Consider the following 18602-nt stretch of genomic DNA (forward strand, 5'->3'; position numbering starts at 1 on the left):
GAATATTGCATAATGAATTGAAAATTTGCACAGCATTGGTTGAGGTTGCTGGAGCTGCCTTATACATGAAACAACAGAGCGGATACATACTAATTTAGATTAATATTTTGGCAATAAATCATACATTTTTATGATTATTCGTTGGTATGTACATAAGATTCATGAAGGATGAATGAGATAGTGAGAGCTTCAGGAGCTAATGAGTGTGTGTGTACGTTAGTCTCTTCAATGGAAATAATAACAGCTGATTCTGCTAGCAGACACTACCAAGTAATAACCCATATTTACAAACGTTTTAATATAATACCGACCTACTTAAAACTAAAATATGTTTCACGTAGTCTAGAAATTCGCTAAAAAAAAAAAAACACATACATGTTATGTATTATATCATATCTTTGTTGAGGCAAGAGTGATTTGTTTACTAGATCGTGCGTTTGGCAGCGGCGTGATGCGTAGGGACGGGAGATGGTGTACGAGACGTCAGGGCGCAGAAGCAACAGTCTCCCGCTAGTCACTGGTGAGGACGGATGTAGGTTCCTCTCTACCAACTCCATTTGATTACACACTATTTACACCCCTGTATAAAGAAGGAGGTACGTAGATCAGCTGCATCTTGTCTTCAACACTTGGACCAATATCCCGACATCTCATGACAACCCCGCTAGAGGGAGAAGTGCCATCGCGCGAACAAGGGTGTAGTTAACAAGTGGTTCCACATCGTTTGTGTGGGTACACGCCCAATTCCTGGGTGCCAGGAGTGCCATAATACACTCGTATGGCACCCTGGGTCCACCTGAGGCACTTGGAGTGTGGCGGGGCCTGAGGCACTCACAAGTGATCTCCACAAAATCAATAGTTACGGAGACAAGAGAGGTATATGGGCGCTTATGGCCATGCAGAGCTATGTATAGAGCCTCTCACTGTATAGTGCCTCTCAGTGTATAGAGCCTCTCACTGTATAGAGCCTCTCAGTGTATAGAGCCTCTCACTGTATAGAGCCTCTCAGTGTATAGTGTCCCTCAGTATATAGAGCCTCTCACTGTATAGAGCCTCTCAGTGTATAGTGTCCCTCAGTATATAGAGCCTCTCACTGTATAGAGCCACTCACTGTATAGAGCCTCTCACTGTATAGAGCCTCTCAGTGTATTGTGTCCCTCGGTATATAGAGCCTCTCACTGTATAGAGCAACTCACTGTATAGAGCCTCCAACTGTATAGTGCCTCTCAGTGTATAGAGCATCTTAGTGTATAGAGCTTCTCACGGTATAGAGCCTCTCACTGTATAGAGCCTCCAACTGTATAGTGCCTCTCAGTGTATAGAGCATCTTAGTGTATAGAGCCTCTCACGGTATAGAGCCTCTCACTGTATAGTGCCTCTCAGTGTATAGAGCCTCTCACTGTATAGAGCCTTTCAGTGTATGGAGCCTCTCACTGTATAGAGCCTCTCACTGTATAGAGCCTTTCAGTGTATGGAGCCTCTCACTGTATAGTGCCTCTCAGTGTATAGAGCCTCTCAGTGTATAGAGCCTTTCAGTGTATAGAGCCTCTCACTGTATAGAGCCTTTCAGTGTATAGAGCCTCTCAGTGTATAGAGCCTTTCAGTATATAGAACCTCTCAGTGTAGAGCCTTTCAGTATATAGAGCCTCTCAGTGTATAGAGCCTTTCAGTGTGTATAGAGCCTCTCAGTGTATAGAGCCTTTCAGTATATAGAGCCTCAGTGTATAGAGCCTTTCGGTATATAGAACCTCTCAGTGTATAGAAACTCAGTGTATAGAGCCTCTCAGTGTATAGAGCCTCTCATATAGAGCCTCCCAGTGTATAGAGCGTCTCAGTGTATAGTGCCTCTCAGTGTATAGAGCCTCTCATATAGAGCCTCTCAGCGTATAGAGCCTCTCAGGGTATAGAGCCTCTCAGCATATAGAGCTTCTCAGTATATAGAGCCTCTCAGTATATAGAGCCTCCCAGTATATAGGGCCCTCTATATATAGAGCCTCCCAGTATATAGAGCCTATATATAGAGCCTCTCTCTATATAGTGCCTCCCAGTATATAGAGCTTCTCAGTATATAGAGCCTCTCAGAGTATAGAGCCTCCCAGTATATGGAGCCTCCCAGTATATGGAGCTTCTCAATATATAGAGCCTCCCAGTATATAGAGCTTCTCAATATATAGAGCCTCCCAGTATATAGAGCTTCTCAATATATAGAGCCTCCCTGTATATAGAGCTCTATATAGAGCTCAATATAGAGCCTCAGTATATAGAGCTTCTCAAATATAGAGCCTCCCAGTATATAGAGCTTCTCAATATATAGAGCCTTCCAGTATATAGAGCCTATCAATATATAGAGCCTCCCAGTATATAGAGCTTCTCAATATATAGAGCCTTCCAGTATATAGAGCCTATCAATATATAGAGCCTCCCAGTATATAGAACCTCCCAGTATATAGAGCCTCCCAGTATAGCCTCTCAATATATAGACCCTCCCAGTATATTGAGCTCAATATATAGAGCCTCCCAGTATAGCCTCTCAATATATAGAGCCTCCCAGTATATAGAGCTCAATATATAGTGCCTCATAGTATAGAGCTTCTCAATATATAGAACCTCGCAATATATAGAGCCTCTCAGTATATAGAGCATCTCAGTACATAGAACCTCTCAATATATAGAGCCTCTCAATATATAGGGTCTCTCATTATATAGAACCTCCCAGTATATAGAGCCTCCCAGTATAGAGCCTCCCAGTATATAGAACTTCTCAATATATAGAGCCTCCCAGTATATAGAGCTTCTCAATATATAGAGCCTCCTAGTATATAGAGCTTCTCAATATATAGAGCCTCTCAGTACATAGAACCTCTCAATGTATAGAGGCTCTCAATATATTGATCCTCTCAATATATAGTCTATCAATATATAGAGAATCTCAATATATAGTCTCAACATATAGAGCCCCAATATATAGAGCCTCTGAATATAGAGGAGTACCACACCTCTGGTGCAGGTGTAGGCACCTGTGGTCTCGGAGAAGAAAATACATTTATTACACAATTCTTATCTGTACAAAATGAATAATTTTCATTTATTTTGTACAGAAAATTAATTTCTCTTAAAAAAATTCATATAAGAGAAAACACTTTAAACGTAATATATTCCTTTGGTAGTGATCTTGACTTGTTTATGTTGATTGGAAAGTTGAGAGGCGGGACCCAAGAGCCGCAGCTCAACTCTGGCTAGCTACGTCAGCCTGGGGGCGGCAGCGTCTAACAGTCTGGTTGATCAGATCACCAACCCCACTAGGCCTGGTGGAGACCGGGCCAAGGAGATGTTGATCCACGGAATTCGATCTAGGTAACTTTCACGTATATAGGAATTTTTTTATTTTTTTTTTAAATATGCTAGATTCGAAAACAAATACATCTCTCGTTCTCTCTCGTACACACACACACAGATATGTGTGCATATTAAAGATAAGAGATATTAAGAGATAAAAGAGATATTAGAAAGAACTTTTTTAGTGTCAGAGTGGTTAACAGATGGAATGCATTAGGAAGTGATGTGGTGGAGGCTGACTCCATACACAGTTTCTAGTGAGTGCGCAAACACAACTAGGTGAGTACACACACACACACACACACACACACACACACACACACACACACACACACACACACACACACACACACACACACACACACACACACAAATGGTCATGAGAGATATTATTGTACAAGCAGATAAAGATAAATCACGACTGTTGATACTGGGGGACTTCAACTTTAGAGCAATAGACTGGGAGGCCTATGAAGCAAGAACGGAGGACTTTTGGACATGCAGATTTGTGAACCTCATTCTGGAGACATTCTTGTATCAACACATAAAGCAAGCCACAAGAATGAGGGAAGGAGATATACCGTCAGTACTGGATCTAGTATTCACCAGGAAAGAAGAAGAGATTTTTGACATCCAGTACCTTCCTCCCTTGGGAAAGAGTGATCACGTCCTGTTAGACATTAAATATGCTTTAAGATATCATCTAGAAGAAAATGGGGACATTGAAACAGTTGATAAACTCGATTTAAGGAGAGGCAACTATGGGGAACTTCGAAATTTTTTTAATGAGTGTAATTGGACAGAATTGTTGCTAGGCAGGGAAGTAAATGAAATGTATGCCAAATTTTTAAAACTATACGAGGAAGGCACACAAACATTCATACCAAAACAGAGATGCAGGGCCAGAAAACAGGATTGGTTCGACAGAAATTGTGAGAGGGCAAGAGACCAAAAGACACAAAAATGGAATCAGTATAGGAAGAGGCCAAACCCCCAAACATACCAGCGATACAAAGATGCGAGAAACAATTATACAGCAGTGAGGAGAGAGGCAGAAAGAAATTTTGAAAAAGGGATAGCAGATAAATGTAAAACAGAACCGGGCCTATTCTACAAATTCATAAACAACAAATTGCAGGTAAAGGATAATATCCAGAGGTTGAAAATGGGAAACAGATTCACGGAAAATGAAAAGGAAATGTTTGAAACATTAAATGAAAAGTTCCAAAGTGTGTTTGTACAAAATGAAATATTCAGAGAACCAGACACAATAAAAATTCCAGAGAACAACATAGAGCGGATAGAGGTGTCTAGAGACGAAGTGGAAAATATGCTAAAGGAGCTCGGGAAGAACAAAGCAGCTGGCCCAGATGGCGTTTCACCATGGGTTCTAAGAGAATGTGCATCTGAGTTCAGCATTCCACTTCACCTGATCTTTCAGGCATCCCTGTGTACAGGAATCGTAGCAGACGTGTGGAAACAGGCTAACATAGTTCCAATCTACAAAAGTGGCAGCAGGGAAGACCCCCTCAATTATAGACCTGTATCATTGACAAGTGTAATAGTGAAAGTATTGGAAAAGCTAATCAAAACTAAATGGGTAGAACACCTGGAGAGAAATGATATAATATCAGACAGACAGTATGGTTTTCGATCTGGAAGATCCTGTGTATCGAATTTACTCAGTTTCTATGATCGAGCCACAGAGATATTACAGGAAAGAGATGGTTGGGTTGACTGCATCTATCTGGACCTAAAAAAGGCTTTCGACAGAGTTCCACATAAGAGGTTGTTCTGGAAACTGGAAAATATTGGAGGGGTGACAGGTAAGCTTCTAACATGGATGATAAATTTTCTGACTGATAGAAAAATGAGGGCAGTAATCAGAGGCAATGTATCGGAATGGAGAAATGTCACAAGTGGAGTACCACAGGGTTCAGTTCTTGCACCAGTGATGTTTATTGTCTACATAAATGATCTACCAGTTGGTATACAGAATTATATGAACATGTTTGCTGATGATGCTAAGATAATAGGAAGGATAAGAAACTTAGATGATTGTCATGCCCTTCAAGATGACCTGGACAAAATAAGTACATGGAGCGCCACTTGGCAAATGGAATTTAATGTTAATAAATGTCATGTTATGGAATGTGGAATAGGAGAACATAGACCCCACACAACCTATATATTATGTGAGAAATCTTTAAAGAATTCTGATAAAGAAAGAGATCTAGGAGTGGTTCTTGATAGAAAACTATCACCTGAGGACCACATAAAAAATATTGTGCAAGGAGCCTATGCTATGCTTTCTAACTTCAGAATTGCATTTAAATACATGGATGACGATATACTAAAGAAATTGTTCATGACTTTTGTTAGGCCAAAGCTAGAATATGCAGCTGTTGTGTGGTGCCCATATCTTAAGAAGCACATCAACAAACTGGAAAAGGTGCAAAGACATGCTACTAAGTGGCTCCCAGAACTGAAGGGCAAGAGCTACGAGGAGAGGTTAGAAGCATTAAATATGCCAAAACTAGAAGACAGAAGAAAAAGAGGTGATATGATCACTACGTACAAAATAGTAACAGGAATTGATAAAATCGACAGGGAAGACTTCCTGAGACCTGGAACTTCAAGAACAAGAGGTCATAGATTTAAACTAGCTAAACACAGATGCCGAAGAAATATAAGAAAATTCACCTTCGCAAACAGAGTGGTAGATGGTTGGAACAAGTTAGGGGAGAAGGTGGTGGAGGCCAAGACCGTCAGTAGCTTCAAAGCGTTATATGACAAAGAGTGCTGGGAAGACGGGACACCACGAGCGTAGCTCTGTAACTACACTTAGGTAATTACACACACACACACACCTCATCCGTTTTCAGTCATCTGGAGAGAAGGGACTTCGTGACAACCCATCATCATGGGTTCAGGGAGGGTAAATCTTGCCTTACAGGCTTAATAGACTTCTACGATCAGGTGACAAAGATTAAGCAAGAAAGAGAAGGACTGCACTGCAAGAGAAGGAAGGACTGAAGGAAAGACTGCATTTTTTTGGAATGTCGGAAAGCCTTTGACACAGTAGCCCATAAGAGGCTGGTACATAAGCTGGAGAAACAGGCAGGAGTAACTGGTAGGGCGCTCCAGTGGATAAGGGAGTACCTAAGCAATAGGAAGCAGAGAGTTACAGTGAGAGGTGAGACCTCAGATTGGCGTGAAGCCACCAGTGGAGTCCCACAGGGCACTGTACTCGGACCTATCCTGTTTCTGATATACGTAAATGATCTCCCGAAGGGTATAGACTCATTCCTCTCAATGTTTGCTGACCAAAATTATGAGAAGGATTAAGACAGAGGAGGACAGCTTGAGGCCTCAAGAAGACCTGGACAAGCTGCAGGAATGGTCGAACAAATGGTTGTTAGAGTTTAACCCAAGCAAATGTAATGTAATGAAGATAGGGGTAGGAAGCAGGAGACCAGATACAAGGTATCATTTGGGAGATGAAATACTTCAGGAGTCAGAGAGAGAGAAAGACCTGGGGGTTGATATCACGCCAGACCTGTCCCCTGAAGCTCATATCAAGAGGATAACATCAGCAGCATATGCCAGGTTGGCTAACATAAGAACGGCCTTTAGAAACTTGTGTAAGGAATCTTTCAGAACATTTTATACCACATATGTCAGACCAATCCTGGAGTGTGCGGCTCCAGCATGGAGTCCATATCTAGTCAAGCATAAGACTAAACTGGAAAAAGTTCAAAGGTTTGACTAATACCCGAGCTCAGAGGTATGAGCTACGAGGAGAGAATATGGGAATTAAACCTCACTTCGTTGGAAGACGGAAGAGTTAGTGGAGACATGATCACCACATTCAAGATTCTCAAGGGAATCGATGGGGTAGATAATGACAGGCTATTTAACTCAAGAGGTACACGCACTAGGGGACACAGGTGGAAACTGAGTGCCCAAATGAGCCACAGAGATATTAGAAAGAACTTTTTTAGTGTCAGAGTGGTTGACAAATGGAATGCATTAGGAAGTGATGTGGTGGAGGCTGACTCCATACACAGTTTCAAGTGTAGATATGATGGAGCCAAATAGGCTCAGGAACCTGTACACCTGTTGATTGACGGTTGAAAGGCGGGACCAAAGAGCCAGAGCTCAACCCCCGCAAGCACAATTAGATGAGTACAATTAGGTGAGTACACACCAGTGGAGTCCCACAGGGATTAGTCCTTGGACCTGTACTGTTACTGATATATGTAAATGGTCTCCCAGAGGGAATGGACTCGTTCCTCTCAATGTTTGCTGATGATGCAAAAAAATATGAGAAGGATTAAGACGGAGGAAGATAGTAGGAGGCTACAAGACGACCTTGACAAACTAAATGAATGGTCAACAAATGGCTACTCAAGTTCAACCCAAGTAAATGTAAGGTAATGAAACTAGGCGGTAGAAACAGGAGGCCAGACACAGGATACCGAATGGGAGATGGAGTCCCTCACGAAACTGACAGAGAGAAAGATCTAGGAGTTGATATCACGCCAAACCTGTCTCCTGAAGCCCACATCAAAAGAATAACGTCTGCGGCGTATGCAAGGCTGGCTGACGTGAGAACTGACTCCAGGAACCTGAGTAAGGAATCATTCAGAACCTTGTATACCACATATGTAAGACCAATCCTGGAGTATGCGGCCCCAGCATGGAGCCCGTACCTTGTCAAGCACAAGACGAAGCTGGAAAAAGTTCAGAGGTATGCCACAAGGCTAGTCCCAGAACTAAGAGACATGAATTACGAGGAAAGGCTGCGTGAAATGCACCTCACGTCTCTGGAAGACAGGAGAGCTCGGGGAGACATGATCACTACATACAAAATTCTCAGAGGAATTGACAGGGTAGATAATTCCTCCTGTAGGTAGATAGGTAGGTAGTTCGGGTGGTACGCAGTAAGGGGACGCAGGTGGAGACTGAGTACCCAAATGAGCCACAGAGACATTAGAAAGAATTTTTTCAGTGTCAGAGTAGTTAACAGGTGGAATGCATTAGGCAGTGATGTGGTGGAAGCTGACTCCATACACAGTTTCAAGTGTAGATATGATAGAGCCCAATAGGCTCAGAAACCTTTACACCAGTTGATTGACAGTTGAGAGGCGGGACTAAAGAGCCAGAGCTCAACCCCCGCAAGCACAACTTGGTGAGTACACACACACACACACACACACACACACACACACACACACACACCTAGCCTAGCGTTGAACAAGGGAGTAACCTTGGAGGGGCCACACCGGCCTTACTCGTAGCGTCACGAGCCTTGATGACTTGAGCAAATATTTTGCATGGAAAATATTACAATATGTATTATTTTGAATGATGAAGGCGCTTACGTTTGTATTTGCAATGGGAGGATATTGTATTCTTTTGAGGAATCCAATCTTTGAGCCGTTTGGCTTGACTGGCGGGCACCAACTCACCCCTTCGTCTAATAGGTCGCATTCTGTTACGGAACCGACCAATCCATTCAAATAGCGACGTATTAGTCAGAACTAAGCAGCGTAATGTTGACGTTTTCTATGGCGAAGCCTCAGTAGGTTAGGTGGGTTGCTTGGGTTTCTGGTTAGGTATAAAAGTTCAAGATTTGGTAAGTATACGTGAGTTATCTTAGCCATTTATTATGCGACCCCCATATACCCATCCTGTGGGTGGTGGTGGACCACCATACCCATCCTGTGGGTGGTGGTGGACCACCATACCCACCCTGTGGGTGGTGGTGGACCACCATACCCATCCTGTGGGTGGTGGTGGACCACCATACCCATCCTGTGGGTGGTGGTGGACCACCATACCCATCCTGTGGGTGGTGGTGGACCACCATACCCATCCTGTGGGTGGTGGTGGACCACCATACCCATCCTGTGGGTGGTGGTGGACCACCATACCCATCCTGTGGGTGGTGGTGGACCACCATACCCATCCTGTGGGTGGTGGTGGACCACCATACCCTTCCTGTGGGTGGTAGTGGTGGACCACCATACCCATCCTGTGGGTGGTGGTGGACCACCATACCCATCCTGTGGGTGGTGGTGGACCACCATACCCATCCTGTGGGTGGTAGTGGTGGACCACCATACCCACCCTGTGGGTGGTGGTGGACCACCATACCCATCCTGTGGGTGGTGGTGGACCACCATACCCATCCTGTGGGTGGTAGTGGTGGACCACCATACCCACCCTGTGGGTGGTGGTGGACCACCATACCCATCCTGTGGGTGGTGGTGGACCACCATACCCATCCTGTGGGTGGTGGTGGACCACCATACCCACCCTGTGGGTGGTGGTGGTGGACCCCATACCCATCCTGTGGGTGGTAGTGGACCCCATATCCATCCTGTGGGTGGTGGTGGACCACCATACCCATCCTGTGGGTGGTGGTGGACCACCATACCCATCCTGTGGGTGGTGGTGGACCACCATACCCATCCTGTGGGTGGTGGTGGACCACCATACCCACCCTGTGGGTGGTGGTGGTGGACCCCATACCCATCCTGTGGGTGGTAGTGGACCCCATATCCATCCTGTGGGTGGTGGTGGACCACCATACCCACCCTGTGGGTGGTGGTGGACCACCATACCCATCCTGTGGGTGGTGGTGCACCACCATACCCATCCTGTGGGTGGTGGTGGACCACCATACCCACCCTGTGGGTGGTGGTGGACCCCCATACCCATCCTGAGGGTGGTAGTGGACCCCATACCCATGCTGTGGGTGGTGGTGGACCACCACCCACGTACAGGACCTGGGTGAATTCAAGAGGTCAAGGACCTCTTGGGTGAATGAGGCTCTATTGAAGGTGAATGAGTGGGTACCCAACCAGCAGAGTATGTGGCGGTTGAGCTCCAGCTGCCGGACCCGTTTGCATTATGCAAAATGTTATGAACACAATCTCAAGGAGTGGCGTTGATTAGACGCAGATCAATGTTAATTAGGCGTAGAATGAACGTTGATGAGCTTGATTTGACGTTTGTTTAATTCCAGTAATGTTTAATTGTTTTAAATTGTTGGGGGGACAGGAAGCCTGTTGGTGATTAGAGAATATATACACTGAGAGATGTATATACTCTCCCAGGGCGGGAATCGAACCCGGGACCATTGAGTGGTGAGCCGGCAGCGTTGCCCACTGAAGGCATGTGGAAGTCGTTGATCTAGAATCAGGAGCATAAATTAGTAAACAAGCGCGTGTTTACATTGCGTGTTCAGTGTGTTTTATGGGTGGGTGGGGGTTGTGGGGTGGGGGGATGGGTGGGGGGGGGGTTGTGGGGTGGGGGGATGGGTGGGTGGGGGGTTGTGCTGACCTGGGCCCTCCTCTACAACCTGTTATAGAGATTGTGTTTTGTAGGGGGTGGCGCTTGTATGGGTAGGCTGGTACTTGGGTGTGTGGGGGGCCATTGTGTGGGTCCCGTGGGTGGGGGTGGGGTTCTCTAGAGTGGGGTGTGGGTCCCTTGTGTGGGTGGATAGCTATCAAGTGTTCCAGTATTCAGATAGTACTTACAGAGTTCAGCATACCTCAACCCAGAGGCGAAAGTCAGTCAGTATGGGACATTCTACAATATAATGTTCAAGGGAGTGTATATTTTTTATTTTCAAAAAGTTGACACATTGTGTATTCGTCACTTTCACAACGTTGACAAATGATGTATTGGATATTTGGGTTTACAAATGCATGCACGTGAGTGTAAAGCTGCCGCCCAGTTGGGTGGGTGTGGAGCACTTGACTGTAAAGCTGCCGCCCAGTTGGGTGGGTGTGGAGCACGTGACTGTAAAGCTGCCGCCCAGTTGGGTGGGTGTGGAGCACTTGACTGTAAAGCTGCCGCCCAGTTGGGTGGGTGTGGAGCACGTGACTGTAAAGCTGCCGCCCAGTTGGGTGGGTGTGGAGCACTTGACTGTAAAGCTGCCGCCCAGTTGGGTGGGTGTGGAGCACGTGACTGTAAAGCTGCCGCCCAGTTGGGTGGGTGTGGAGCACTTGACTGTAAAGCTGCCGCCCAGTTGGGTGGGTGTGGAGCACGTGACTGTAAAGCTGCCGCCCAGTTGGGTGGGTGTGGAGCACTTGACTGTAAAGCTGCCGCCCAGTTGGGTGGGTGTGGAGCACATGACTGTAAAGCTGCCGCCCAGTTGGGTGGGTGTGGAGCAAGACTAGTAACTGTGTGACTCACCATAGATGTAAAGTGCCTTGTATAGTGACTGTTGTGAGCCTCTTCTTAAATCACTTGTGATTTAAAAATATTATTGATATGTACAGTATATGTATTTATGTAAATGATTGTATATATATATATATATATATATATATATATATATATATATATATATATATATATATATATCTATATGTGTATATAACATTAACAATTGTGTAACTAGTTTCACAAGATTGTCACTTGCTTAGCTAAACGAACTATGTGGTTCAGTTCCTAAACCCATTATGTTCCTGTAACTTTTCACCACCGCCCACGGGATGAGTATGAGGTGCATAATAAAAAAATGTAAATTGAATTGCTATTCGGGTTTTAAGAAAGCTGTCAGATTCGTCTATATCCCAGGCGTATTCTGACCACTATAACATCACATTGCCGAGTTCTTACTTTATTAGTTCCACATATAAATATCACCTCACGATATTCATCATAATGTTTAATGCAATAGTTTTCAGGTCTTTGTTCATTTGTTAGTTCAGTAAGATTTTCATCAGACAATCGTTAAGTATTCTCTTTGTCACTGCTAATGAAACGCCTATATTAATTTCTACTACTGGTCTACTACAGGCTGTCTTTGCAAGCATATCAACTGTATCATACCTTGAGATGCCAACATGTAATGGTATCCAAAGGAATTGAAGCTCAAATCTATTTTCTTTAGCAGCTAAAACATTCATTCGACTATCACTGACTATTTTATGGGTGTTACTACTTTGTGCGTTCAATGCCAGGAGTGCACTCTGTGAGCCACAGTATATAAGTCCACTGCCTTTGTCTTTTAATAATTCAGTGGCAAGTTCAAACCCGAGCCTGCAAGTTGGATTTGAGTTGTACTTGCCCAATCGTTGACGCGCTTCATTGCTGTATGTACGAGAAAAGATTGTTTAAATATATTACATGCGCATCCGGTACATCGTCCACCTTCTTCTACAGAACCGTCGGTATAGCACTGATACACATCGTTACCCATACTCTGAGTACTCTCAGTGATGCTGCACAACTGTTTTAATAATGTAGAGTGTACACTATCTTTCTTGGGTGCATTTACAAGATGTACTGTAGACCCAAGTTATCCCCATTAATTAATTGGTTGATCAATAATAGAGTTGAGTTTAATGGTATATATTTAATATTTTGATGGAGTTGGGTACCTTATACATAACAAAATACTTATCATTCTTCCTCTACTTACTATATTGCCTCTTAAGGGATCGTAGTCTTTATCACTGAATCTAGTTGGTATGTGAATATGACTTTATCGCTGATATGTGAATCTCGTCTCTTGCCTATGTGGAGAGTGAGAGTTTACGTAAAGTAGATGTGGCAAACTTCAAGTAAAGTATTCTGATGTATTTGGGAGTTTTGTGTTGTAATAGTGTACGTTATTAACTGGAGTTTAACATTCCCGTCCTTGACTAGTGTTAGGCTATCGGCATCTAGGCCGCAGCCTATTGTTTGTTAGAATTCTGGGAAATAATTCCGTGGCGGCCGGGCCTAGCCTAACCCCTCTAGGTGGTATTCTCCCACTACACTATTTGTACACTAACAGGACCCCAATTTAGTTAGGATAGTTAGAGAATAAGTAGAATTGTTAGTAAGAGAATAAGAAGCATAGTAAGAGAATAAGTAGATTAGATAAGGAGTGTACATTGCTCAGCTGTAGTTGCAAAAACACGGAGCAGAAGTGACATTCTGGGCTGGGTGGCAGCTGTAAACATATATCATCAGCGCAACTGCTGACTGTGTCTTCGTTATTGGTGATCTTAATAAGTTTATGCTTCGTGAACTGAGGGGGTGAGGCATTATACACTTAAATCCTATTTCCTAGCTTTATTAAACTGAACGTTCACTACATAGTATCTGAAACAACACAAAGCAAATGTATTGGAAGTCACTACATATCATCATAATGACCTCTACAACAAGCACAAATTCAACCCGTCCTCATAGACTAAGCTCGTTAATCCAGCCGCCAAACCCCCGTTTATGAATAAAAAGCGGTTTACACACACCTCACAACGGATGACGTTCGAACATTTCTCGAACAGTGCTTCGGCGACGTCCTCTGTTCGAACCACAATTCTATAAATGCTTCACCCACGTACTTCAAATACAAATAATCGCCAACAGAACCTAAACACCTACCCTAACCTACGCCTAACTATACACAGAATTGTAATGTTTAATAATATTAATTTATATATGAGAACAAAGCCATTTATAATACACAGTATGTTAAAATTGATGAATGCGTCTGGGGAGGACGGCCGCTGCTTTAACCAGCCTAGTGTGAGGACGGGTTGCACAAATTATAATGCTCTAACGAATAAGATATTTAGAAATATCACACATGAGAACGTTTAACAACAAAGTGCTGAGACTCCTTGGGAAGTTTCCAGCTCTTAAGCGTTTGCTTGACAAATAACCCATATTCCATTTGAGTAATTTACCTTGAATGCCTAGCTCAGCAAGCTGCTCTAGTATGAATACCGTGTTTGTCGTGTCAAAGGCTGCTGCTAGATCCACGAACACTGCTTGAGGGAAAGCCTCAATATTAGCGAAGTATTCAACAAAACTGTTGTGTACTGAGCCCAGGCATAAATCCAAACAGTTGGGATGACAGGTGCCCCTGTATACGATACATGAGTCGGTTAAGGACAATACGTTCAAGCACTTTACAAACACACCATGTTAGAGATATGGGTCTATAATTATCTGAGTGTTGTTTGGGGATAGGAACAATGACACTTTGTCCAGCAACGGGGTAAGAATAGCGTCAGCTACCTCATGCCTTTGTGTATATTTGTACCTCAATAAACTTATTTCAATTTGAATTTGACCAATCATCGGGTAATACTCCTTCACTTAAACTCATTCTGTACAACACTAAAAGTGAATTACCTGGTACTTGTGAGACTAGTCTCAGTAAAACTGTAAGTAATACCGTCCTCTCCAGGAGCAGTTGATTTGCCCATCTTTAGTGCATGATTTAATTCCCATGCAGTTACATAATTAATAAACTCTAACACGTCCATAGCTGTACATGAAAGATTTGATGGTTCGTTGCCTGTTAAGGTGTGTGTCATGAAGCTTGTTCTGTACGTTAATTGGCAGTCAGTGTGTTAATTGCCTTGATTATAATGCCAATTGATCATGGAAAGTGTTCGGCTTTTCTATTGGACTGTTGTGTAATGGTGTGGTTGGACTGTTTCTAGAATTTTTCGTATCATTACCCCAGACTTCAACAAGCGATGTTTGTTCGTTTATGGTGTGTAGGAACTCAGAATTTCGCATAATATTGATTTTTTAAGCAAGTTTTCTTGCATTTTGTTATGTACTAAAAATCATCGAATTTAGCAATATTTTGACATTTATCATCCCCTTTTCCTTTATGTGATTTAAACCAAATATCAACGATTCCTCCTAATGTTTATTCCGTATAACATTGCTCATGTCTCTCATCTTTCCTATTTGCGCCACGAAACGTATTTAAATCTTCGTTTTGTTTTGGTTCGCTTGTTCTTTGTTCTTTTGGGTTCGTTCATGTTCTTTGACAAACACGGGGTCAAAGACCCACTCGGGTTTCCGCGAGTGTTCACTTGTGCTAGGCTGGCGGGCTGTTCCCTACCTGACCCAGGCTCCCATGTACATGTTTATCTCTCAGAATGTTTGGTAACAGGTTTATTGTTTGTGATGTGTGTCTATGTATGTACTAACACGTTGTACTGAACGGGGTGAGAATAGCTTGAGCTACCTCATCCCTTTGTGTGTATTTTACCTCAATAAACTTATTTCAATTTCATTTCAATTTCAGGCTCCCTACAAGGTAGTAATTAACCTTCTACATTTGTTATTGTGTAACTTTAATGCCATTTTGAAATACAGTTAATGAAGTTGTTATGCAAACCATGTGTAATATTAATTTTCCGTCTCTGATGTCTGTTTAGGCTCTGTGCTTTACAGGAAGCCTAGTGATCGCTAACCAAGTGATTTACCAATGAACCTTTCATATTATCTTGCTCAAGGGTTCGCCCCCACTACATAATCTACCTCCCGGTAGATGAGTTTTAGTGTGTCCATATTATATACAAAATGTTATCATAAATATATTGTAGAAATGTTCAGCCATTATGTTATACTGAGTTTCTCACTTAACTCATACGTTAAGTATTTAAGTATTAAGTAAGTGGCCCGCTGCTAGTGTTTGTATATGTAGGTGGGTGGCGTGTGTGTACACTAATGTGCTCACTACAGCATGCGGTAAATTACTTCTAATGTGTATTATTAAACCAGTAGCATAATTGGAACCATTAACCTGGCCCCCCCCCCTAGACGGGTGGGGTGGTTTAGGGTCAGTAACTGTGTGACTGTCACACAGTCAGCTGTAAACTGCCTTGTTCACAGACTTCTGGGCCACTTTTTGAACCACTTGTTTATGTAAATTATGTGACTAGCTTGACAAGGGTGTTATTTCCTTACCTAAATGACCTTTGGGGTTCAGTTCGTAAGGACGTTATGTACCTTTGTAACCCTTCCATTACCATCCACTGGATGGGTATGGGGGGCATAATAAATGACTAAAGCAGCATTACTGTTAAGTTATATAATCTCTGATCCTTGGTGTGGGTTTGTTTACCATGTTAGATGTGAAGGGTCTGTGTAGAGCAGTTATCTCAGTGGTGATCCTCGTAACATGTACAGTTAAGTCGTTTAGTGGTGTGTTGTTCCAATGTTCCAAATGGGTGACACAAATGTCCTGGTGTTAGTAGCAGTGTCGTTGCTGTGTGGACCAACACTACCACCTGTGTGGCTGCCAGTGTTGGTGGTCGTCCCACTGCCACAGTGAGACGCCTCCACGACACAAATGGCCGCACCAACCTGGTCTCTTGAGGAGCGCCTGGTTAACCCATCAGTCTTCATCATGGAAGAGTGGTGCCACTGTTGCTGTACATCATCTGCAATATTGATGACATAACCTTCGTCAGGCAGTGGATTGCCATTGTCAACTTACCTGACTTTGGATTTGCTCGTTGCATATTGTTCAGGATTGGTTGTGGGGTCGATTTTCATTTCCAGTTGTTCTTTCAGTTTGGACATCACTGGTGTCCTTGGGCTGACTGTGGGCACCGTCTCCCACGGCTGTGTGACATCTGTGGGCAGGCTGTTGCATGCCTTATCAAGAGGCTGTATCGTTTGTGCAATTTTGTCTATCTATGTTTGCAAGGCAGCCAACCTTCCCTGTAGTGTTGACTCAGTTTGTTGTGTGTTGTTGGTGATGTTGCTCGTACTGTCATCATCGTCCGCTCCTTACACACTGCTCGAGCCTTGAGCTCTGCTTCCATTTTTTGTATTTATTTAAATTAAATAAACAATCTTTTTTACGTACAGGAGGCTACAGAAATGGACGACTTCTGATTCCTGTTAGAAGTTGGGAGCTTTTCCCTTGGTAAGGCCTCATCTACCAGTTGCCCCGGGAACACCACCCACAACCACTTAACAATCGGGTACCTAATTACCACCGAGTGGATGAGGAGGATTCGGATTGATGTCCATAGGGAATGGAAAGGATGGGGGAGGTAGAGGGATGGGGAGATGAAATTCAGGAAGAGGATGCGGGTGTAGAGAGAGAGGAGGTTTGAAAGTTCGGTGGCCTGTCCACCATGGGTTGACATTTTTGTATGTGTTGTTTGTTTGCGTATGTGTTATGTTGGGTTGTCAGTACATTGGCTGTGGGGGCTAGTGTAATGAGGAGGCGTAATCAGTGCTTTTCCTTCACTGTCGCTCCGGAAGTTGTCATTTGTGAGTAGGGAGGTGGAGCCCAGCCATCAGTAGACCTGGATCCTCCACCAGTGTAGGACGAGGGACGCTGTTCAATAAAGTAGCCCGCCACGGTCAAATATGTGTTAGAACCTGCTGTAGAATATGTTGAGGCGCCATCATGGTGGGGCGGGGTTCGAAACCCTGAATGGGGGGGTGGGGACAACACTGGCCACATGGGGCAACGACCCAACCATTATGGGTTAGTAAACTCACTACCACAGTCAGTGTTTTTGTTTTTTTTGCTTATTATTTTTTTTGGTACACCAGTGGGTACATGTGACTCCTGTTAGCAGGCTGAGAGCTTTCCCTTCCCATAGTTTTTTTTTTGTAATTTTGTCCCGAAGGACGTGTTTATTGGGCAGCGCCACTCATCCTGTGAGTGGACACACCGCCATAGTGACAGTATTGGGCAGCGCCACTCATCCTGTGAGTGGACACACCGCCATAGTGACAGTATTGGGCAGCGCCACTCATCCTGTGAGTGGACACACCGCCATAGTGACAGTATTGGGCAGCGCCACTCATCCTGTGAGTGGACACACCGCCATAGTGACAGTACTGGGCAGCGCCACTCATCCTGTGAGTGGACACACCGCCATAGTGACAGTATTGGGCAGCGCAACTCATCCTGTGAGTGGACACACCGCCATAGTGACAGTATTGGGCAGCGCAACTCATCCTGTGAGTGGACACACCGCCATAGTGACAGTATTGGGCAGCGCAACTCATCCTGTGAGTGGACATACCGCCATAGCAGCATGTACGACACTCCCCAATAGGAAGAAAACCCGCTGGGTTGTTCATCCTGTCACTTGTACCCAGACACAGCTGGGACTTGCTTACTGTCTCAAGTGAACAGCTTATCAAACAAGAAGATTAACATTTGTAAACTCATGAAATTTACATTATCTTGCGGGTGCAACACGGGGAAATCTTTGAAGAACAGTATCTATATTTGATGAATAGTATTTTCCTAACTCAAACAATGTGGGGTTTATTATTCTACACGTATTTCTAATGGCTCTTATTACGGGCTATTCATGCCCGTACCACCTCTTGGGGGCTTAATTTTCATCAATCAATGTCTCTCAGGTGTTCACATTCTCTTATGTGGTCAAGGTGGTGTCCATCACTCTCACCACAGATTCTGCAACTCCGCTGCTCAACTGTTGTTTCCATCCGGAATCTCCATG

At 43.9% G+C, this 18602-nt stretch overlaps 1 protein-coding gene across 1 annotated transcript in view; it reads left to right on the forward strand.

The window, feature by feature from the left end:
- Nucleotides 1-462: 462 nt before the first annotated feature.
- The window catches only part of LOC123757453 (membrane progestin receptor gamma), a 55929-nt gene continuing 37789 nt past the window's right edge, over nt 463-18602 (forward strand). Inside the window, exon 1 of the mRNA XM_045741081.2 lies at nt 463-596. The gene's annotated coding sequence lies outside the window, so the exon portion shown is untranslated. The remainder of the gene's footprint in view (nt 597-18602) is intronic.

Source organism: Procambarus clarkii, chromosome 19, assembly GCF_040958095.1.
Source record: "Procambarus clarkii isolate CNS0578487 chromosome 19, FALCON_Pclarkii_2.0, whole genome shotgun sequence".
Taxonomy (NCBI): domain Eukaryota; kingdom Metazoa; phylum Arthropoda; class Malacostraca; order Decapoda; family Cambaridae; genus Procambarus; species Procambarus clarkii.